This window comes from Pseudophryne corroboree, chromosome 2 (assembly GCF_028390025.1).
Source record: "Pseudophryne corroboree isolate aPseCor3 chromosome 2, aPseCor3.hap2, whole genome shotgun sequence".
Lineage (NCBI taxonomy): Eukaryota > Metazoa > Chordata > Amphibia > Anura > Myobatrachidae > Pseudophryne > Pseudophryne corroboree.
Genome location: NC_086445.1, coordinates 143,349,802 through 143,374,511, shown reverse-complemented (window position 1 = coordinate 143,374,511; position 24,710 = coordinate 143,349,802). Strand labels below are relative to the sequence as shown.

General features: G+C 46.3%; 1 protein-coding gene across 2 annotated transcripts in view; it reads right to left on the bottom strand.

Moving 5' to 3' along the window:
* Positions 1–24,710, bottom strand: part of FRY (FRY microtubule binding protein) — a 761,330-nt gene that overhangs the window by 561,897 nt on the left and 174,723 nt on the right. Inside the window, exon 3 of one of the 2 annotated variants that reach the window (XM_063951775.1) lies at positions 18,372–18,447. The exons of the other annotated variant lie outside the window; for it this stretch is intronic. The gene's annotated coding sequence lies outside the window, so the exon portion shown is untranslated. The remainder of the gene's footprint in view (positions 1–18,371; positions 18,448–24,710) is intronic. 2 annotated transcript variants of the gene reach the window in all.

Sequence of the window (24,710 nt, the reverse complement as noted above, 5' to 3'; positions counted from 1 at the left end):
GTAAATACTGCTAGTGCATGCATGATATTGTACCAGATTAGTAACAGCAATACACTGTAGAAAGTACACTATACTATAGTCCTGTGCAGTATAATGTAACAGATGAACAACGGGGGTAATTCAGACCTGATCGTAGCAGCAAATTTGTTAGCAGTTCGGCAAAGCCATGTGCACTGCAGGGGTGGGGGACAGATATAACATGTGCAGAGAGACTAAAGGGGGGTACACACGGAGAGATCTGTGTTTAAAATCTAAGCAATCTGACTGAAGGGTTAAACATGCTATATGAACTGTTATGTGCTTGAATAGATACGTACGCACTCTCTACAAGATGCCCTTGTCTGTTCATATAATATAAGGCTTGTTTGTGTCTTATCTTCAAGGACAATTACATACCAGATCAAAACTGTTACTTCTGTGTGTTACTAAATATCCTGCATGTAATGTCGTATGCTACTTCTATTTATCCAATCATATGCTTGCACATATTGTATACACCCATGTTTCTTATCTATATAGTACGCTGTAATTTTTTAAATAAACAGAGTAATTCTTAACCATTCACTCGTGTGTTTCATATTACGTTAAGCCTTGCTCTCAACTGGTACCAAAGGGGCCATCATATCGAGGGGACCTAAGCAGATTTCCCAACAGGCTGGGGGCTCGAAGTCCGGGATCTAGGCAATCGTCCCCTGCCCGGTAAGATAGAGAATTTTATTGTCTGTCTTTTCCGTTCAGGGATTGCGATTACTACTAGATTTGAACTCATTCCGTGTTCCGGGAACACGTGACCAAAAAAATACAATCCAAGTCCGGGACTTGGCAGAAAAGAAACTTGTTTTCTTAAAGGCGCCGGGCGCCACATAAAGGTATCAGGGATACCATAGAAGGACCAGGGGTCCATATAATCTTTAAAGGCACAGGTATCCGGGATACCATAGATGGACCAGGGGTCCAAATAACAACGCCTCCTCGATCTGATCGCCTAGTTAGTTTGAATATGGCCATATATTTGTAAAAATTATATTGTTTATTTGTATTAGGATACTCAGTGTACGGTTGGTAAGTGTACGGACACTGAATGTCATATAACATTGCTATTTACAGTTATTTTATGCAAGAAAATTGTACTTTATTTGCAAAATATCAATTATACGGGTGGTAAGTGTACGTATGGTTGATATCATAAAAACATTTTGTATACCCAATGTCCCTTTGGTTTATGTAGGAATGTGTAATCCAACATGTTACCAATGATCTATGATCAGATCAGCTGAATGCATACGTAAACTGATATTCCCCCTCAGTTACTTTTTTATCTAATCGCATATATATACTTGTATAATCTGTTGTTAGTTTGTTTTGAAAGTTTATTTAAGAGATGGGAGCAAGTCAGAGTAAAAAGACTGAATATCCCCCGCCCCTCCCCAGAGAAACATGTAAAGACTATGTCGGCCGTGTTTCTCCTACAAATTTTTATCTTGTTAACCCATGGGTAGATAATCTGGCAGGCTGGACAGAAGCCGTAGGAAGTCCCAAATCTTTCCCACGGGATGGAACAAATTTTCCCTTCTATATGGATATGGTTAAGGGACTATGTTTAGAAGATAAAGCAGCCTGGCCATGGTATGATCATGATCCACAATGGAACATGACATACATGAGAGCAGGAGGGGAACAGTGGCTTACTATAGCGCCCCATTGGTATGACAGTTCCACTAATAAGAAACAAAGAAAACTAAAAAATATAACAACCCAATTACACAAGGCAGAGGAGGAGAGGATAAGTAAAACAGTTAAAGCATCCTGTCCACCTCCCTATAGTCCTTTATACCCATCTTTAAATGATACAGACATTTTGGCGGCTGTAGCCCTTTCACACATTCAGAGACCCACAGGAGGTGTTGGTGGAGGCGCAGGGGGTGGCGATCCCTCACCTGCCCTCTTAGACACTCTCATACAGAACCCCCCTGCAGGTCAGATACCACCCCCACCTACCCCTAGTGCCCCTGTAGATCAGTTAGTTGAGGAACATAATATCCCACCACCCGCAGATTCCCCAGGAACTACCTGGGGTAGGAGTATTTTAAATACTGGTATAGACATTCTTGGTACCCCGGTTAGGATGTTAACTGCCCGTCGCCAAACGGCTGACTCCACTGTTATCACCGAGAACCCTCTTAGCCCACACCACACCAGGTCCGGTAATGAATTCTCTGAAGATAACACAGCAACCAGTAGCACTGGCACTCATCTGCCTTTTATGACAGTGGGGGACCAGTTACTTAAAAAATCCATTGAAGTTGAGGATCTAGACAGAATAATTAAAAATTGTCCTAAACCAATGATCACCCCTTTAGGATGTATTGCTTACTTAAAAAAGGCTTCTAAGGGACGGAGTTTCACACAAGAAGACATGAGACTCATCATAGATGGGGTCATAGATCATTATAATGGGTGGGATTGGACAAAAGTACCCACAATTAACACCCCCATAACAGCAGATAATCAAACTGCCACTAATTATCCTTTAAATACGCAGGATGGAATAGACAAAATGTGGAAGGAACTTAGTGATCACATGAATGTGGTATTTAAAACCCGTTCATCTCTCCCGATTGCCGTAGCATGTAAACAGAAACCTAGTGAATCAGTAACAGAGTTCTGGAAAAGATTTAAGAAGTGTTGGACCGAGGAAGCAGGGTTGAGCCTGGTAAACAATGATAATCTTCTTGTTTCCACATTTGTTAATAATCTGCTGCCCTCTATTGGCCTCACAGTAAAACAGAGTGTTTCCAGCTGGACCTCTGACGATCTTAAAGATTTCGAAAAACATTTATATGAGAAAGAAGCAGCAGGTTGTTTTGAAATGAGGAAATCTGTCAGTTCTATACCCTCACATAACTACCAGAAACCCCAGAACCCCCCGGGAAAGCCAAATAGGTCTTTCCGCCCACCCCAAGACAATAGGTTCCAGAGGGGCCCTATGGGACCTCCACCTATTTCTAGGAGACAGACCAATACATGTTACAATTGCGGGAAAGATGGCCACTGGGCCAGGGATTGTCCATATCCCCCCAGCAGACCCCGACAGGCCCGGGACCCTATGCACAACGATGCACCACCCCGCAGCCAACCTAGAGACCAGACTAAAGACTTTCCCCGTTTTCGAGTTGACTGGCAGGAACAAACCCATTGACGGGGCCCGGAGGAGGGTATCTCAGCCTTTGCCCAAATCACAAAGCATTGGAAGGACCCACCGCTGCTCACTTTAATTGTGGGAGGAAAAGCCGTCCCTTTTTTAGTGGACAGTGGTGCTACTACCAGTGTTTTGTGTAAGGACCTGTACAATGGTCACCTGGAAAGGACTGCTCCTTCAATGGGAATTAATGGGATACCCACAAAAGCCTATATTACCGACGCCATCAGTATAGAAACTTTGAAGGGCGTTTATATGGGAAGACACAACTTTACTGTAATACCTGAATGCCCAATAAACCTACTGGGAAGGGATCTTCTCAGCCGTCTCGAAATCACAATTAGTCCCTCTGCCTCAAGTAGCGGCATGGATGTTGTATCACCTCATTTACCTGTGTGGGTAAACCTTGACACACCACCTGAGTTAGAGACTGTAAACCCCCAGGTATGGTCAGAGGGGCCCTATGACACTGGCCTAATATCATGTACACCATACAAAGCTACACCCAAACCTGACTCACAACCCGTGTACCACAAACAATACCCTTTGTCAAAAGAAAAAATAGAAGGTCTTAGACCTATGGTACAGCAATTTTTAGAACAAGGCATTCTTAGACATGTAGTATCCCCATACTGCACACCAGTCAACCCTGTAGCAAAAGCAGATGGGTCTGTGAGATTTGTACAAGATCTCAGAGCAATCAATCAACTAATTGTTCCCATTGCACCAATTGTACCTGATGTAAACTCACTCCTCTCAGCCATCCCTGTAGATGCTGCATTTTTCTCAGTGATTGATTTAAAAAATGCATTTTTCAGCATACCAGTGGACCCCCAAACACAGTTACTTTTTGCCTTTTCTTTTGAGGGCAAGCAGTTAACATGGTGCAGATTACCACAGGGATGGATTGATTCACCTGTTGTGTATAGCATTGTACTCCAAGCCACATTGGCTCCCTGGCACCCCCCCTATGGTTCTGTCCTGCTACAGTATGCAGATGATCTGCTTCTCTGTAGTCAAACGGAGGAGGCCTGCCGACAGGATGGTATATCACTGTTAAACTGGCTCTGTGAATGTGGACACAAGGTGTCTAAAACAAAAATGCAATGGTGTAAAAAGCATGTTAACTATTTGGGTTTTGTGCTCACACAGGGAGAAAGGAAAATCAGTCCACAACGCATTCAGTCTGTATTGGGCCTGGTCACCCCAACTACTCAGAAGGAAATGCTATCCTTTCTGGGCATGATTAATTATTGCAGACAGTGGATATCTGATTGTTCCTACTATGACAACATTTTGAGACAAGCCACTCTCAATGACAAACCTAAACAGATTCAATGGTCACAAGAAATGTTAACTGCATATGAAAGTCTAAAATGTATGTTGGTAAAAAGTCCGGCACTGGGCCTCCCAAACTATGTACTACCGTTTCATTTATATGCAAGGGACAACTGTAAAACCATGGCGGGGGTACTGACTCAATTTCATGGAAGCAAACTGCGCCCCGTGGCATTTTTTTCCAAAGTAATGCCTGTTCCGGTCCAAGGTATGCCTGCCTGCCTCAGAGCACTGGCAGCTTGTGCAATGGTGGCTGAGATGGCAACTACACTCACCTTAGGTCACACAACAATTCTACACACAACACATGATGTAGTAGCAATACTTAACGGCTTGCATACACAGCATATGTCAGCCCAACGCCTTAGTGGGTATGAAGTCCTATTGCAAAGCAACCCATCCCTCATCATCAAATATGCAAACACGTCATCAGGCCCAGCACCCATTCTTAATGCACTCCTAGGACTAAAGGGTCCCCAAGATGACATACCTGACAACCATGACTGCTCAGCATCAATAGAATCAGAGACCTCCCCGAGATTAGACATGTCCCCTGTACCCATACCCGGTTCGGACAATGTCTTTGCTGATGGCTCCTGTAGCAGACCAAATGACTCCACATACCAAGCAGGTTATGCCGTTGTGCGCCTGCCCAATGACATTCTTGAAGCAAAGCCCATACCTTACCAGTCGGCACAGGCTGCAGAGCTCATAGCCCTTACCAGAGCCTGCCAAATGTACCAAAACAAACCCGTTACAATTTACACAGACTCCAAATATGCCCATGGCGTTGTCCACGACCATGGAGTTATTTGGGCAAGAAGAGGCTTTGTAGGAGCCGATGGAAAAGGCATTTCCCATGCACAGCTTATCACAAACCTCCTCCATGCCATCACACTGCCCTCTGATATTGCAATTTTGCACTGCAGGGCCCATACTGGTGGCAAGGACGACATATCCAAAGGCAATGCCCTTGCTGACAAAACTGCCAAAGAAGCAGCTCTACAACCCATTGCCCAGTCCCATATGACTGTCATGACCCCCCCTGCCATTAATGATCAATATCTTATCACGGAGCTACAGGCCACAGCCTCCAACAAGGATTTGGATGACTGGATATATCCTGTATTGCAGAAAAATCCCAAATCAGGATTAATCTGCAAAGAGGGGAAACCTTGTATACCCCAAACAAGTGCCCCTTTGTTCATTGCTCATTACCATGGGGTAGGACATCATAGCAAGAACACCACAGCCTTACTTTTAAGCAAAGACTTTTATATCACTGATGTTAAAACACTGGTAGATCATTACGTCAGTAGATGTGTTACCTGTCTACGTAACAACCCAAATAATCCTGATAAAGCAAAGCATCAGCATCTTGAATACCCTACTACACCCTTTACGCATTTGCAAATTGATTTCACACACATACCAGGTAAAGGCAAACAGGAATATGCTTTGGTCATAGTTGATATGTTTTCACGGTGGCCAGAAGCATTTCCAACAAAATCAGAAGATGCTAAGACTGTAGCAAGGATTTTAACCCAAGAAATCATCCCTAGATGGGGATGCCCACTACAGATAAACAGTGATAAAGGCGCAGCCTTTACAGCAAAAATCACACAGGCCCTGGTGAAGGCCTTACAAATTGAATGGAAATTCCATATTCCATATCACCCGCAGAGTTCAGGGGTCGTAGAGAGGATGAATAGGACCCTCAAAGACAAACTTAGGAAGGCCACAGGAGGTACCTTCCACAAATGGAAACAGGTCCTTCCCATTATCTTAGCAGAAATCAGAATGACCCCACAAAAGACCCTAGGTTACTCACCCTTTGAAATACTTATGGGTAGGCCCTTCCCTACACCCTGGGCTAAGAAACCATTAGTAGTACAGGAAGGAGACTTAGAGCTCATAAGGGAAGAATACGTCAGGTCCCTCATAACAAAACTAGATGAAATTGAACACAAAATTGTTTGTAAAAATCCTTTTAATCCACAGGAACCGACACATCCTTTTCAGGTCGGAGACAAAGTCGTTGTGAAAGTGCTCCCGAGGAATAAAGGTCCAGGAGATTTCACCTATGGTCCAGAGACGGAAGTCGTGGCAGTGACCAGGACGGCTGTCCTCACTGAAGAGGGGCCCACGTGGATACATGCATCCCGAGTAAAGAAGATACCCAGCCCAAACCGCGAAGCAAGTCCAGGAGAGGTACTAACGGGGGCAGACAGCCCTGACCTCCAACGAGGAGAGGTACTAACGGGGGCAGACAGCCCTGACCTCCAACCAAGATGACCTCACACATGGAGAAGATGATTGTGAACCACGGACCCCGCTGGGCATGTGTTATCCTAACCCTCATCACAGTCCTAACATTTCCCTGTAGAACTGAGGTTGACATCTCACAAAAGGAAGGGGTGACCACCTTATGGTATAACTCCTCCAACACACACGTAGCCACCTATGTCTTAGATTACTTTATGTTCTCCAAGCTTGCTGAAGCAAAACACTCTATACACAAAAAAAGAAAATCAGGAATATCTGAGACAGTTTATATTTGTGTTACTGATTCATGGTGGGGATACAACTGTGATTCCTGGGAATCTGTGGGGTGGAACACAGGAATTGACTGGGGGTACAGACCATCAGATGCCTTAAATAGATGGAGCCAACCTGGTGGAATACCTCTACTCTCTAGAATGTCTATCTTTAAGATGGACGAGGGCCTAAGTGCATATAGGTTCAGATTAAACATAGAACGCCCCAGCAGAGCAGATAATGGTACCTATGTAGTTGGAATATGGTGGGGAACAGGGTACTATAGCGAAAGGCAAAGCTTTCATTTATGGGACATGTTTAACAATCCAGCGTATCAGTCTAAGGCTATCCCCCAAGGCAAACCCCTAAGGCCTCATATAGCTACCTTCAAGGATATGATAGCCATTAACAATCCCACCTTTGAAGACACCCTAGCTATTGAAACTGGTTTCTCTGACATCAATTTCTGGTTAGAATGGATGAAATATAGCGCCAATAAACATAATAAAAGTAACTGCTATGTTTGTGGCAGATCTAGGCCTCACCTAGGCACCGTGCCCCTTAATATACCCCTAGAACAAGAAAGTTGTTTTTTCAGCCTTTACAACGGCACCAAAACCAATGACAGCCAATGTGAAATGTGGAAAAAGGAATACCCCATACTCTCAAAAAACCCCAACCTTGGTAACACAATAACCATATACCCAGGTAACTACACCTGCTACAACTCCACTAGCCACTCTGGCAAGGATTTTAAAAATTTTCCTCCTGGATACTGCTCAGAAACACGTAACACCATCCTAGTTAATCAAACCAAGTCCCTAGGGGACATTTATTATATCTGTGGAGATTTAAAACTCAGAACTAGATTAAATATCCCATGGAAAGGTCAATGTGCCTTAGCCAAAATAATTATGCCATTACACGTACTCCCAACTAATGAAGGTTCCCCTACCTCAAACACTGCTCCCACACATAGAAGAAAAAGGGAAACTCCAATAGGTAGCTTCGATCCACATGTTTATATTGACACAATTGGGGTCCCAAGAGGGGTGCCAGACGAATTCAAAGCTAGAGATGAAGTAGCTGCAGGATTTGAATCCTTAATTCCTATAATAACTGCCAATAAAAATGTTGCATGGATCAATTATATCTACTATAACCAACAGAGATTCATTAATGATACCAAAGTTGCACTCAAAGGTATAGCTGAACAATTAGAAGCCACCTCTCAAATGACATTCCAAAACCGTATGGCCTTAGACATGATACTGGCTGAAAAGGGTGGAGTTTGTGTCTACATAAAACAGGTAGAAGGATGTTGTACCTTTATCCCTGACAACACAGGGCCAAATGGTAAAGTTACCCTAGCCATAAAAAAACTAGATGATTTATCCATAGAGCTAAAAAAGAATTCAGGTATTGATAACCCATGGAGCCAATACTTTGGTTGGTTTGAAAATTGGAAACAGGGTCTTGTTCAACTAGGAATCTACATATTGATTGTGATAGTAATTTTTTGTGTTGTTTTCTTTTGCATTATACCCTGCTGCAGAAAACTCGCCACAAAAGGTATTGAAAACTCGCTTATGTATGAAGCCGTCCTTACAATCCCTCCTAACTCCCCTGCAGCCTATAAGCAATACCTAACTGAATATAGAAATAAAAAGCTCCATGTAAAGAATCATGTTATTTAAATATATGATTCTAAGAGGGGATTGAAGGGTTAAACATGCTATATGAACTGTTATGTGCTTGAATAGATACGTACGCACTCTCTACAAGATGCCCTTGTCTGTTCATATAATATAAGGCTTGTTTGTGTCTTATCTTCAAGGACAATTACATACCAGATCAAAACTGTTACTTCTGTGTGTTACTAAATATCCTGCATGTAATGTCGTATGCTACTTCTATTTATCCAATCATATGCTTGCACATATTGTATACACCCATGTTTCTTATCTATATAGTACGCTGTAATTTTTTAAATAAACAGAGTAATTCTTAACCATTCACTCGTGTGTTTCATATTACGTTAAGCCTTGCTCTCAACTGGTACCAAAGGGGCCATCATATCGAGGGGACCTAAGCAGATTTCCCAACACTGACCAGTGGCGTAAATTCATCCCCAACGCCCGGAGGCATGATAGAGTTTGGTGCCCCCACCCCTCGAAAAAAAAGGGAAAATTATATATAATTTGTGGATAGGACAAAGGTGACAGGACCAAGAGTCCAGTGACAGGACAGGGGTGACAGGGCCAGTACTGAGATGAAAGGGACAGTCCAGTGGTACCAGGACAGACTAAAGGCCCGTATACACTGGTCGATATATCGGCCGTTCTCTTGAACGGCCGATATATCGCGGGTCCGTCGGCCAGTGTGTACGGCCGATACGTCTGTGAACTCCGTCGTTCACAGACATATCGCGTCGGCCCCGCAGCACAGCCGACGGCCAATATATCTAGCGATATATTGGCGCGTCGCTGTGTGTGTACGGGGCGGTCGGCCGACCGCCCGTACACATGCTGCGGCGGCCGGCGGTGATTGACAGGTGAACTGGGCGGGCGTGTGTACACGCCCGCCAAGTTCATGACGTCAGTCCCCGACGGATCGAGCAGTGTGTATGCTGAACACACTGCTCGATCCGTCCATAGATATATCTGCAGATCAATTGATCTGCAGATATATCTGTTAGTGTGTACCCACCTTAAGACAGAGGGGACAGGTGCAGGACAGGGGTGACTGGGCCATGACAGAACAGAGGGGACAGGAGAGAAGGGTGACAGGGCCAATACAGAGATTATAGGGACAGTACATTGGGAAAGAACAGGAGAGAGGGGTGACAGTGCCAGGACAGAGATGGCAGGGACCAAATAGAGGTGACAGGGGCAGAACCAGGACAGAATCAAAGGGAAAGGAGAGAGGGTTAACAGGGTCAGGACAGGGTTAACAGGGTCAGGACAGGGGGGCAGGGACTTGAGAGAGGGGAGACAGGGTCAGCACGGGGTGACGGGCAGGACAGAGGTGTCAGGTACTGGATAGAGGGGACAGGGACAGAACAGAAGGGTCAGCAGAGAGAGATGACAGGGCCAGCAGAGGTGACAGGGACCAAATGGAGGTGACAGGGGCAGAACCAAGACAAAGTAACCAGGACAGAACCGAAGGGATAGGAGAAAGCATTGACAGGGCCAGCACAGGAGTGACAGGGCCAGCACAGGAGAGACATGGGCCAGCACAGGAGTGACAGGGCCAGCACAGGAGTGACAGGGCCAGCACAGGAGTGACATGGGCCAGCACAGGAGTGACAGGGCCAGCACAGGAGTGACAGGGCCAGCACAGGAGAGACAGGGCCAGCACAGGAGTGACAGGGCCAGCACAGGAGAGACAGGGCCAGCACAGGAGAGACAGGGCCAGCACAGGAGAGACAGGGCCAGCACAGGAGTGACAGGGCCAGCACAGGGGGGTCAGGGCCAGGACAGGGGGGTCAGGGCCAGGACAGGAGAGACAGGGCCAGGACAGGAGTGACAGGGCCAACACAGGAGTGACAGGGCCAGCACAGGGGCGTCAGGGATAGAACAGGAGTGACAGGGCCAGCACAGGGGCATCAGGGACAGAACATAACGGTCATTAGAGAGGGATGACAGGGCCAGCACCTAGGTGACAGGGACAGGAGAGATGGAAGACAGAGCCAGGCTTAGTAAATGGACCCTGTGAGCCGTGACAGCAGGGTAGATGCTAGATTCAAGTGGGCTAAGGGACCTTTTATGTCAGGGGGAGGAGCCACAACACAAGGGGGAGGAGCTAGGCCAGCGGGATTGTTCCTCTACTATCCCCGCCACCAACTATTACTTTTAGTAATCCGGTGGCGAGCGGAGCGAGCCACCGAGCCCTAAGCGTGGCGAGCAAACTTTTTGGGTACCCTGTTCGCCTTAGCTCCTCCCCCTGGTGATGTGTCTCCTCCCCTAGTGACGTCAGAAGGTCCCTTCTCCCACTCCGATATAGAACCAACCGTCAAAGCAGCGGGCGTTGTGGGCAGTTACCTAACACTCAGGTACAGTACCTAACAACAGGCCAAACGCTCAGCCACTTCCCAGCCCTGCACCCCGCGCCGTTCTCCCGTCCCATACCTGCGCCTCTCTACTCCCCTGTCACAGTCATAATCACTTTCCTCCACTACATACTCTTTGTTTCCCACTAGGCTCTTCCAGCAGCTGGCTCCTGGATCGGTAGCGTCTAGTTTCCTCCTAGATCACTTCACTTGTGGACTGGCAGGCAGCAGCAGCGGAAGCCAGGAGTCAGGAGGGGGCGGAGCTTGCAGGCCGGCAGCTGCAGCGCTTCTCGGCTGTCTGTGGTGGAGCAAGATGCCCGGCGCACCCCACCGCTGGCAGTGCTGCTGCTAGCGGAGGTGGCAGCGGGCCCAGGCTGTCAGGCTGGGTCACTTAAGGGCTGGATAATAGTGCGGCGCGGGCCGCGCGGCCATAAGTAGGGCCCTGGGTTGTATACAGTGGGCTCCTCTGTATATTATAGTGGGAAGGGCACAGAACAGCTGGGGGACCATGGAGAACATGCCCCTTCAGGGCTGGAGCCCGGCGGCAAAAGTCTCCATTGTCTCCGGCAGTTCCGCCCCTGAATCTGACTAGACCCTGTATAGGTTTGGCAGGTCATGTTGGCATTTATCGTTCCACAAAAACTGCAGCAGTACAGCTTGTCCAAGCCCAATTTTTACATAGCACCAACCCATTAGTAATACATTTTATATGCATATTTCATCCTCATACTGCATAAAAGCGGGGTGGATTATGGGGATTATTCAGGTTTGTTAGCATACCCAAAAAGTAAGCAATTGGGCAAAACCATGTTGCACAGCATGTGGTGCAGATGTAACATGTGCAGAGAGCAGGGGAGGACTGGTGGGCCAGTCCGGTCACAGAAAAAGCCGGGAAGGCCGTGCACAGCGCACCCCCCTTCCCAGGCCGCCCTAAGTGCCTGTTTCTTAAGGTGTGTACACACATAGCTACAGGCATATGGCTCAGCGATGTGTCTATATAGTCAAAATCGCTAAGAAAGTTAGTGCATATCGGTCTGAGGGGGTCATTCCGACCTGATCGCACGCTGCCATTTTTCGCAGCGCAGTGATCAGGTCACTACTGCGCATGCATATGCACCGCAATGCGCAGGCGCATCGTACGGGTACAAAACGGATCGATGCTGAGCGATGGATATAACGAAGAATCAATTTGCACAGCTGATCGCAAGAAGATTGACAGGAAGAAGGCGTTTATGGGTGTCAACTGACCGTTTTCAGGGAGTGTTTGGAAAAACGCAGGCGTGTCCAAGCGTTTGCAGGGTGGGTGTCTGACGTCAATTCCTGGATAGGACAGGCTGAAGTAATCGCAGCGGCACAGAGCCGGATTAAGGGGGGGCCCAGGGGGTATGTACCCCGGGCCCCCCATTCTAAAAGGGCCCCCCCGCCGCCAGCCACAGATTGGATCTCTATTAGCGATCCGACCTGCAGCACTGGCCTCCCGGACCCTGCGCGTCTCCCTGTCGGTTGCCCTGGCAACCTAACAGCGCTGGCGCCGGCGCTTCATGAAGGGACAGCTGAGCGACGGCTCAGCTGTCCAATCGGTGAAAAGTAGTAGCAGCCTGCGGCTCAGTCACTGGCTGGGCGCGCAGGCTGCACGGAAGATGTGTGGAGCCAGAGGGGTTGCGTGGGGGAGCGAGCTGTAGCTGCTCTCCTGTCTCACCAGCAGCCTGCCAGCAGCAGATCAAAAAGTAAGCTGCATGTATTGTTTGTTGTTGTTTTTTTACCTGCTGCTGTGTTAAATTGTAATTTTTTGCATTGTGTTTGTGTGTGTGTGTGTGTGTGTGTGTGTGTGTGTGTGTGTGTGTGTGTGTGTGTGTATAGGTGTATATGTGTATATATATATGTGTGTGTGTGTGTGTGTGTGTATGTTTGTGTATATAATATATATATATGTGCATGTGTAAACATATACTGTATATGCAGGTGTATGTATGTACATAGTGTCCCAATGGTGCAGCACTCCTGGCGTCTAAGTAATACCACTATTGATGAAAGTGCCACACTAATAAAGGTCACCGAAACATTGCCAAACTTATACCTAAAACAGTGGTATTACTTAGACGCCAGGAGTGCTGCACCATTGGGACAATTGTGGATTTATTTGTGCGGCCACCCAGCGCAACACCCGGTGGGCAACCGCTGCAGCATTGTTCATGCAGGGGGAAAGCAAGACATCATGCCTTTGATATATATATATATATATATATATATATATATTTATTTATTTTATATGTATATATATATATATGTTGGTATTGTGTGACCAGCGGTTTGGAGACCGCCGGTCACCATACCGAAGGTGGGATCTCAGCATTTTGATGCCCGGCGGGCTAAGTGGCAAGCTGCTCTGCGTTCGCCACAGGTTCTATTCCCACTCTATGGGTGTCGTGGACACCCACGAATGGGAATAGTCTCTTCTAGTCGACATACCGACTCTAGGAATTGTGAAGGTAGTGAAATGTAGCCATCGGTTTTGTAACCGGCGGGCTCCTGATCGCCGGTCACATAACTACATCCCATATATATATATATATATATATATTTGATCTCCCTGCCTCTATGTTAGGGGCCACCTTGTTTGAAGCGCCCCGGGCCCCCCATGGCCTTAATCCGGCTCTGCAGCGGCAGAGTAAGTCCAGAGCTACTCAGAAACTGCAAAAAACTTTTTTGTGATGTCGGCTGCAAAAGCGTTTGCACACTTGCAAAGCTAAAATACACTCCCCCATAGGCGGCGACTATCTGATTGCAGCGCTGCAAAAAGTTGCTAGCGAGCGATCAACTCGGAATGACCCCCTTAGTCATTTGCAATATGAATATTAGCATTTTTATAGTAGTTACAATGGTGGATTTTACCTAGGGTCTGAGGGACTGCAGCCCCCTAGTAAAAATCTGTCACTGCGCCACTATCCCCCGTAAGCTCTGCTTCCTGTTGAATGTTTTGAACTAAGGGCCTAAATGGTATTCAGAGAAATTGCAGTTGTCTGTGAGTAGAAAGGCGCTGCCCCGACAGGAAGAATCCCCCGTGCAAAACTGCAATTGCATCGCAGATCGCTACCCACTTGCAGATACATACGCAATTCCTGAAACATCAAAGTATCTTTGCCTTCTGAGCAAATGTGAGTAGGTATGAGACTGCCACTTATCTGCCATTGAGATGACCTGGAAGTGGTCTGCGCTGACGTCAGAGACCCTCCCCAAAAACGCCTGGGCACGCCTGCATTTTTTTCTAACATACCCAAAAAACAGCAGGTTTCCACCCAGAAATGCCGGCTTCCTGTCAGTCAATCAGCGTCTGCATTGTGATTATGACCTGTATGCAATTCCTGTCACTATTACCCCTTAATACCCCGGAACTAGGCCCCAAGGGGAACATGTACAAAGCAGTGATAAAAGTGGAGAAGTGAGCCAGTGGAGAAGTTGCCCACGGCAACCAATCAGCTGCTCTGTATACGGTTATAGTATGCAAATTGTAAATGTTATGTCAATGCTGATTGGTTGCCATGGGCAACTTCTCCCCTGGCCCACTTCTCCTCTTTTATCACTGCTTAGTACATGTCCCCCTAAATCTCTTTTTTGCAATGTTGCTATTTGTGTTGCCATATACTGTATAGTAGAAATATGAAACTCATTAAGACAACATATGAAGATATATAGGTGTCGATTTAATTACAGGTGATGTGCTGCTGAGCATCTCTATGATGCTCGGATATGAATATACTGCATCAGCCAGTTACTGTACCTCCATCATCACTAGTCATGTCATAGGTTCTGTAACTTGCTAAACGTCGTAATATGGGTTGATGGCTCATCACAAGCATTGCCTGCAATTAAATCGCCCCATAATTGCACAATGCAACAATTTTTAAACAAAAAAAAAATATTGCATTTTTTTCTTTACAATATATTTATTGCAAAATAAATCATATTTAGTTATGGAACATACTGAGAAAAAGAGGGAAGAAATAAAGGGGGTTATTCAGAGTTATTAGCAAACCAAAAAAGTAAGCAATTGGGCAAAATTGTGTTGCACTGCAGGTGGGGCAGATGCAGTGGCGGATTTAGCGGGGGGCGATTAGGGCGAACGCCCCCCCTACATATACCGGCAGCGGGAAGGAGGCCGGGTCCCGCCGCGGTATTGGGAACGGGTTGGAGTCTGACAAGCGGTGCAGCGCGGCGGAGGAGGAGAGAGAGGAGCGTCCTGACGTGCGTACAGCGGCCTCTGTTCTGAGCACGCCCCCTCCTCCCTGTACGCGCGTCAAGACGCTCTCTCTCTGTCTACGTTCCCTGCCGCACTGCACCGTTCTCCACCCGTTCCCAATACCGCGGCGGGACCCGGCCAGGCCTCTACCTATGAGGAGGTGTGTAGAGGTGTGTGTGTGTGTGTAGAGGTGTGTGTGTGTGTAGAGGTGTGTGTGTGTGTAGAGGTGTGTATGTGTAGAGGTGTGTGTGTGTGTTTTTCTCTTCTCCCTGCATTATTTTGCCTCATTTAGTGTGCATTTTGCATCATTCGTCTCATACATTGTGCTATAACGTTAATTTTGCCTCATACAGTGTGCTATAACGTTAATTTTGCCTCATACAGTGTACTATAATGTGAATTTTGCCTCATACAGTGTGCTATAACGTTAATTTTGCCTCATACAGTGTACTATAATGTGAATTTTGCCTCAGTCAGTGTGCTACAAGGTGAATTTCGGATCATTCATTGTGCCACAATTTGATTTTTGCCTCATTCAGTGTGTGCTACAGTGTGAGTTTCGGATCATTCAGTGTGCTATAATGTGAATTTTGGCTCATTCAGCGTGCTATAATGTGAATTTTGGCTCATTCCGCGTGCTATAATGTGAATTTCGGCTCATTCTGCGTGCTATAAGGTCAATTTCGGATCATTCACTGTGCTACAATGTGAATTTCGGCTCATTCAGCATGCTATAAGGTGAATTTCGGATCATTCAGTGTGCTACAATGTGAATGTCGGCTCATTCAGTGTGCCACAAGGTGAATTTCAGCTCATTCAGTGTGCTACAATGTGAATTTCGGATCATTCTGTGTGCTACAATGTGAATTTCGGCTCATTCTGTGTGCTGTAGAAACAGAAGTTGTCGGCAGATAAGAACCACTTGGCCCATCTAGTCTGCCCCCTTTTTTTTTTTTTTACATTTTTATCTCTAACCTTATCTGATCCTTATTTCTTTGTAAGAATATCCTTATGTCTATCCCATGCATGTTTAAATTGCCCTACTGTCTTAGCCTCTACCACCTCTGATGGAAGGAATGGCGATTCGCCAGTCTGTATCACCAGTGCGCAGGGTTCTCTCCACTAACTGGCAACATTTTATTAGTAATGGCAACAATAGGAAATTTTAGAAGCGAACGGGAAGGGCATTACTAAGTGGGAGGGGCTATGATTAGGGGGAGGAGTCATAATTCTTAAACCGCCCCCCCCTAAAAGTTAAGTCTAGATCCGCCACTGGGCAGATGTAACGTGCAGAGAGAGTTAGATTTGGATGGGATGTGTTAAAACTGAAATCTCAATTGCAGTGTAAAAATAAAGCCGCCAGTATTTACCCTGCACATAAACAATATAACCCACCCAAATCTAATTCTCTCTGACCATGTTATATCTGCCCCACCCAGTGCCGTTTCTTGCGGCGGGCGAGCCGTGCAACCGCACGGGGCGCCCGTCGCGGCACTTCCTGAGCATTTTCAAACCCCCCACCCCTCTCCTCCCGAGTGCCCAGCTCGAGGGGCGGGGTTTCGCGGAATGACGCGTTTGCGTCGTGACGTCACGACGCAATCGCGTCATTCCGCGAAACCCCGCCCCCCGAGCTGGGGACTCTGGAGGAAGGAGAAGGGGGAGCCAAGCCGGCCAGCGCTGCGCAGACGAGGGAGAGGCGGCTGAAGAACGGGAAGAACCGCTTCAAATGTAAGTCAGCCCCTCTCCCTCTCTCTCTCTCCCTTCCCCCCTCCCCCCCACCTGCCGTACTGTGTAAGATGGGGACACTTGCCTGCCGGAATGTGTAAAATGGGGACACTTGCCTGCCGGAATGTGTAAAATGGGGACACTTGCCTGCCGGAATGTGTAAAATGGGGAGACTTGCCTGCCGTAATGTGTAAAATGGGGACTCTTGCCTGCCGTAATGTGTAAAATGGGGACACTTGCCTGTTGTACTGTGTAAAATGGGGACTCTTGCCTGTTGTACTGTGTAAAATGGGGACACTTGCCTGTTGTACTGTGTAAAATGGGGACACTTGCCTGTTGTACTGTGTAAAATGGGGGCACGTGCCTGCCGCAATGTGTAAAATGGGGACACTTTCCTGCTGTACTGTGTAAAATGAGGACTTTTTTTTTTTAATCTTGTGGTGGCCGTGATGATGAGATCAGATGAGGCCACGCCCATCTTAACAAAGCCACACCCATTTCAATGAGGTCACGCCCCCTTTCCTTCGGCGCGCGCATACTTTTCCTCTTTATATCTATGGGGGGGGGGCGCATTTTTTCTTATGTGAATGGGGGGGGGGGGGGGCGCATTTTTAAATCTCGCACTGGGAGCCAAATTGGCTAGAAACGGCCCTGGCCCCACCTGTAGCGCAACATGGTTTTGATCAATTGCTAACTTTTTTGGTTTGCTAACAACTCTGAATAACGCCCAAAGTACAAACCAACAAGCTCCTAACAGCCATGTCACAGGCTGTGTTTGAATAATGACAGTTGGGAGCTGATTGGCTGACACTTTATCGCTCTCCAAGGCTTAGTACAAAGACCCGTAAATATATTACTTCAACTTTTAAATATTATCCATTGATTCAAATTATACTGTTGCATACCCTCCAACATTTTACACATAAAAATCGGTACAAATTCAAAAAGGGGGCGTGGCCACGGGTAAAGGGAGTGTGGCCACGGGTAAAGGGAGTGTGGCCACGCCCCTTTTCCTATACTTTCAATGGAAGTTTGGAGAGCCAAAAATATGTACAGACCTTAAAAAAAAAAAAAAGGTACTGTACCTGCCAAAAATGTATAGCTGGAGGGTATGCTGTTCCCTCAGAAGCTTTATTATCATTGCAAATAAAAAAAATAAATCTATTTTATATTCCATTTTTATGTATCAAGGCCAACACTGCTCACTGCAAACAAAGGGGAGCTGTAACAATTTACGAGACAGACCTATGCAGAGAATTATATTACATTAGGGTGTGTGTTACCTCACAATGTATTCAGTCAAACAGCGCCTGTTCTGCAAAGGTGTAACTTCCTGTTTGGTACTTTACTGCTTCCTTCCTGTGAAAAACACATTTATTAAAAAAATGGATACCCACAACACTGTACTGATAATACAAAAAAATGGTCTTACAGTTACACAATACTAGTAACACATCTGACCTACAGTTTACACTGTTGCACTTCCTTTATTTTCTCTCTACTACTTTTAGACCAGTATAGCGGGTCGCAGCCGGGAGCCCTGACACGGGTGCTACCCGGCTGCGACCCGCATCAGCCCCCTTTTAGACTGGAGTCACCAGCCCGGCATATTGCCGGGTTGGCGACGTTGCCGGTGACGCGACGGGGGGATCACATGATCTCTGAAAGCCGCCCGCACATAGAGTGTAAACGGGAAGCCGGGTCGCGCCATCCGGCTCCCGTTTACACTGAACAGTTTGCCCGGTTGAACACGTATGACTGTGGGTGACTGGAATGCGTTGAGAGCTCCACTGCACAGTCACATTCTGTGTTGAGTCACACTCAATTTGAGATGTGAGTGGGAGAGAGAAATGTGGTGAGGTCCGTGAGAGTTGAGAGTTTGGTGTGACGTGAACATTTCAGCAAATAGGAACATACGATGTTCCTAGTGACCCTGTGGCCTACTCATCTCTCTGGTTTGTCTATGGCCTGATATACTGTGGCCTACTTCTAGTTTCTAGTTCTCCATCAATAGAACAGTGCTCCTGAGGCCTAGCCCACACTACCTATCTCTCAGTTTATGGCCTGGAATTTTTTAAGCCTATTACCTGAGGCCTACGACCAACCATAAGCTGTCTGTACTGCCTCTACCTATCCTGCAACTGGTCAAGCCAAGCTCCCACCAACCCAGTGCAACTGCCTGGGATAGTCTAGCTATGCCCTCCGGATCTGACTAATGTCTGGATATGATGCATTGCCCATTAATTTCCATCATCCTGGACCATGCTCCCTGTCTTCTGCCCCACTGGGGCTTTACTGGAGTTCTTATAAAAATGCAAATCAAAGTAAGTCATGTTAGATAAGCATTGTTACTAGCATTTTAGTGCTCTATTTTGGCTTCTTTATGTGTTTTTGCAGTAAATAAATAAATAAAAATGCTACTGCAACACAACAAAGCAAAAAATAAAGGGCAGGATGTATGAAGGTGAGGAATCCCTCCACTCATTGCAAGCATAATGGCGTTTAGCAAAACTGTGTGCTTGAATCAAAAATTGCAAAGAACAGCTCTCTGATATGGATCTTATGATCCAAGAGACCTATCTGCACACGCGTCGGCTGATGCTCCCCCCCCCCCCCCTTCCTCCCATAATCGACACTGGGAGGGATTTGATTGATCGTAGGCTTCTATTAAGCAACACCATCTACAGATGGTGTTGTCTACCTTGCCCAAGCTCCGGAATGAATCGCATTGTGGGGTTTGGAGCATATAAAAAATGCGGGCAAACCTCAGAAAATTGCATTTTTGAAGGTTTCATACCATTTTTACCTTACCTGCATCCCACCAATAGTGTGGAGATATTACTCAGAATGGTTTCTATGATCATAGCCGTTTCCGTGCATTTTATATGCTTTAGAAACTCACATAAAAAGTATTTAAATAACGCCAATGGGTATAAGCCTTAAGAAGCAAGAGATCTACCGTGTGTTGATTTATTTTTTTATTTTTTGGGTCGCTATATTCCTAGATGTTTCTCTGCTACGATTTGTTGCTCCACACTATTAATTGATGACTTTATAGGCAGTTAATACATCGAAATGCAATTTTTTTTTATCATCAATAGTTTTTATTGAGAAAAGAATAACAGTTTTTATGGGGTACAAAAAGAAAAAAGGGGGATAAGTGAAACATCGTACAGCATAACAAGGAGACAGGAGGGGGAGGGTTGGGGAGCATCCAGTAAATTCAAAATGCATATACATCCATATTCTAAATAGCAGTCGAGAGAAACATCCAAAGAAAAAGGGACATGGTACACCCTGCAGATGAACATGCAATATTAGAGAACATGGGAGCATGAGAGGTAAAAAGATGGAGCAGGCGCGTACATAGAGCCTAGTGAAAACCTGGGTTGAGAAGGAGGTAGTACAGATCTAAGATATTTTGAGAAGGAATTATAGGAAGTGGGCATGCCAACTGGTTACTCACTGTCCGGTTGTTCAATTAAACTACAGTGGGAATAAACACTTGGGGATGGGTCGCTGAAGCAGTGGGAGCCCTCGCCAACAGTAACGTACTTCTGCCACAGGGACCAATCCTTCCTGGAAGAGGCGGTGGCGTTGGGGGAGGGGATATATTCAGTCTCCATAAGGTAGTGGTGATTTGTTTTGTGGATAACTTTTAGTAAGGTGGGAGACGTGGGTTGCTTCCAAAGCTGGGCCAGGGTAGTGCGAGCAGCGATTAAGATGTGACCTAACACGTATCTGCCGGAGGGGGGGACAGAGGAGGGAACAATATGAAATAATGCCAAGGCTGGGTCTGGGGTAAGGTGGGTATTAAGGACCCTATTGATCAAGCCAAAGACTTCAGTCCAATATTTAGCTAAATGTGGGCAGGACCAAAATATGTGGAAAGTGTCACCTATCGATCCACATAGCCTCCAACATTTATTACTACAGGAGGGCCAAAATCTGTGTAAACGGTCGGGGGTCAGGTATAGTCTGTGGATTAGTTTTATGTGCATCTCAGTGTGGTTCAAGCATTGGGACATGGAGTGGGAAGCTAAAAAGATATGACGCCATTCAGTCGGAGACAGCACTCTACCTAAATCTGATTCCCATTTTAATTGTGCGTTAGATTTGGATGGGGAAATAGGGGTAACCAATAGTCTATACCGGAACGTGATGTCACCTCTAGATTTATGTAAGGAAAGGCGAGAAAAAAGCTGATGTGAGGTCGTGTCTGGTGTCAGTAAGGCATTGGGAACCGATCTCCACCAATGTGCGAGTTGCAAGTAATGAAAGTGCTCGGAAGCGGGCAAGGAGAACCTTAGTTGGAGGGTTGGGAAGGGCAGCAGAAAAAGTCAGTCGAGCATATCACCTAAACGTGACATGCCTGATTGTTTCCACTTAGAGAGATTCAGATGGGGTATCATCTTTGTGAGTGTAGTGATGGAGATCTGAGTGATACAACAAAATGGGGACTTAAGAGTGGCCGACAGCTTGTCCTAGGTTTTCAACGCAGCTTGTGTGGATGGGAGTAGGCCCGGGAGGGCTGGTCGGATCGTCTTGGGGATACGGAATAGATCAGTGAGAGGGAATGAATGAGCTCGAGCTTGTTCAAGTTCTACCCAGCCCACCCGAGCACCGACATTAAAATAGTACTTGAGGGAGGCCAGAAGAGAGGATTCCTGGTATAGGGAGATGTCAGGCAGACACAGACCCCCCAGAGCTCTCGGTAGAACCATCCTAGAATGCGCTAGCGAGGGCGGTTTTGAAGACCAGACATATCTAGACATTATAGAAGAACAGGTTCGAAGGGCCTTCTGCGGAAAGTTATACGGGATTGTGCGGAATAGGTACATTAGTTTGGGTAAGAGAGACATTTTAAATGCGGCCATACGGCCCAACCAGGAGACCTCATATGACACCCAGGAGTTCGTTAGAGCTTCTAGTGTCTCTATTAGGGGGGGAAAATTTGAGGCGAAGACATCAGGAGTTTGAGTTGGAATGTTGATGCCCAGGTATTTTATCATATGCTTCTGCCAGTTATACAGGTAAGAAGATTGGAGGGTTGGCAAGGAGTGAGATAGGTTAATAGGTAAGGCATCTGTCTTTGTGGTGTTGAGCTTGTAGTAGGAAGCCAGGCCATATGCATCTAGAGTAGAATGTAAGAGAGGGAGAGTATTGATGGGGTCAGAAATAAAGAGAAGGACATCGTCTGCAAATAGACTTAATTTGTGGCGAGAGGAACCAAGTTGCAATGCTGGAAGTTGGGGATTGTCCCGGATTGTAATGGCTAGGGGTTCAATCGATAAGACAAATATTAGAGGGGAAAGGGGGCAGCCTTGTCTGGTACCATTTGTAATTAAAAAGGAGTCTGAAAGGAATCCATTGCTGAACACCCGGGCCGTGGGGGAGCTATACAGCGCTAAGATAGTGGTCAAAATACGATCTCTAAAGCCAAAGCGAAGGAGAACTTCACGCATATATTCTCAGTTCAGCCTATCGAAGGCCTTCTCGGCATCCAGGGATAGCAAGAGAAGGCCCTGATCTTTCGAGAGTGAGTCGATCAGGTTGAAGACTCTGCGCGTATTATCCGACGCTTGTCTCCCTGGCACAAAGCCAGTTTGGTCCGGGTGTACCAGCAATGGAAGGATTTGGTTGATACGTGTTGCAATCAGTTTAGCGTAGAGTTTGATGTCGCAATTAAGCAGCGCTAAAGGGCGATAATTATGGCCGTAGGCTGGATCCTTACCGGGTTTGGGAATAGTGACTATACGGGCTTTCAATAATTCTGACGGGAGGGTGCCTAGATCTGAGAATGTATTGAACAGGGCAGTCAAATGGGGGGAAAGAACATCATGAAATGCAGTAAAAAAATCAGTAATGAACCCATCCGGGCCAGGGGCCTTGTTACGAGGAGATGAATTAATAGTCGCGGAGATTTCAGCAATCGACCACGGGGCATTAAGTGTGGATAATTGGTCTTGGGTGAGAGTGGGAAAAGAAAGGTTGTTTAAAAAAGAAGAGAAAGAGAGCGGGGTAGGTTGAGGGGTTGAAGGGTCAGCCTGCAAGTTGTAAAGTTTGGCGTAATATTGTGCAAATTGATCTGTTATGTCCTTAGGGTTTAAGATCTTTCGTCTGGAGGGAGAGTAGAGGAATTTGATTTTATTTCTGGCCTGTTGGGCTCGTAATTTACGGGCCAACAGTCTACCAGATTTATTGCCTAGGAGATAAAACTTCTGCCTCAACCTATTCAGTGCCGCTTGGGTACGAGCAAGGAGTAGTTTTTGGAGGTGACTGCGAACATTAGAAATTTCTTTTTTAAGGGTTCTAGAGGGATTGTCTGCATTCCTTGATTCGAGATTGGTCAATTCATCCTCTAGTTTCGACTGCAGTTGAAGGGCTTGTTTTCTGAGGGTGGCGCCAGCTTGGATAGCCGCGCCACGAATGACATCTTTAAAGGCACACCAGTGGTTTATAGTGGAGGTGTCCAGGGGGGAATTAGTAGCTAGATAAGAATTTATAGAGTCAAGAATAAGTTTCTTGGACAAAGGGTTATTTAAGAGATAGGGATAGAGGCGCCACGGTCTCAAAGGGTATCGGGTGTCATGGAGATTCCATTTCCAGAGAACGGGGGCGTGATCAGACCAAGTGATCGGAAGGATATCAACATCCCTAGTCCTCTGGAGAGACCATTTGTCGCACAGAATCAGATCTATTCTGGAATAGGAGTTGTGCACTAGGGAGTGGAACGTGTATTCCCGACCCGAGGGGTTTCGGGTTCTCCAGACATCATATAAATCAAATTCTGTGAGCAAATTGCGAAAGGCTAAGGAGGGGCCGGATTGAGCGGATGGGATGGGGTGGGAGGGGGTTGCGGGATTTGTCTAGTTTCGGGTCTAGGACTAAGTTGTAATCGCCCAGTATAACCAGAGAGCCCTGAAGTGATTTGCGTATTGTGAGAAACAGCTTGCGTAAAAATGGTACTTGGTTAGAGTTAGGGGCGTATAGGCAAACTAGCGTAGAGGGTTTATCGTCTAGAAAACCAGTAAGGATCAAGTATTGGCCACTCTTGTCTGAGGTCTGTGAATGGAGGACAAAGGAGACATGTTTACTAAATAGGATAGCCACTCCGTTGCGTTTGAACGGGCCATTTGCATAATATCCTACGGGGAAGTTACTGTTTTTAAAAAGGGGAGTGTTAGCAGAGGTTAAATGGGTTTCTTGTAGTGCGACAACATCAGCTTTTTGATGGTGGAAGAAAGAAAGGGCCAATCTACGTTTATTGGGTGAGTTCAGTCCCTTAACATTAAGAGAAAGAAGGTTCAACATTGGAAGTATATATCAGAAATAAGAGACAGAAATCTATACAGAGCATTGTAAGTGGGAACATGCCAAACATCAGAACACCACAATAAATAAATGATGGAAGAGCGTCTGGAGCTCAGGGGGGGGGAGGGACAAAAGGGGACTGGTAAAAAAGGGTCTAAAACGGGGGTTGGGGGAACAAACAAAAAAGGTCCGGTACATTGGACCTGCATGACTACTGCAGGGGAGGAAAAACAAAAATATGGGAACTTGCAGTAGTGTACAAAAAGTTAGGGGCGGGATGACGGAACAGACACCGCCACCTCAGCATA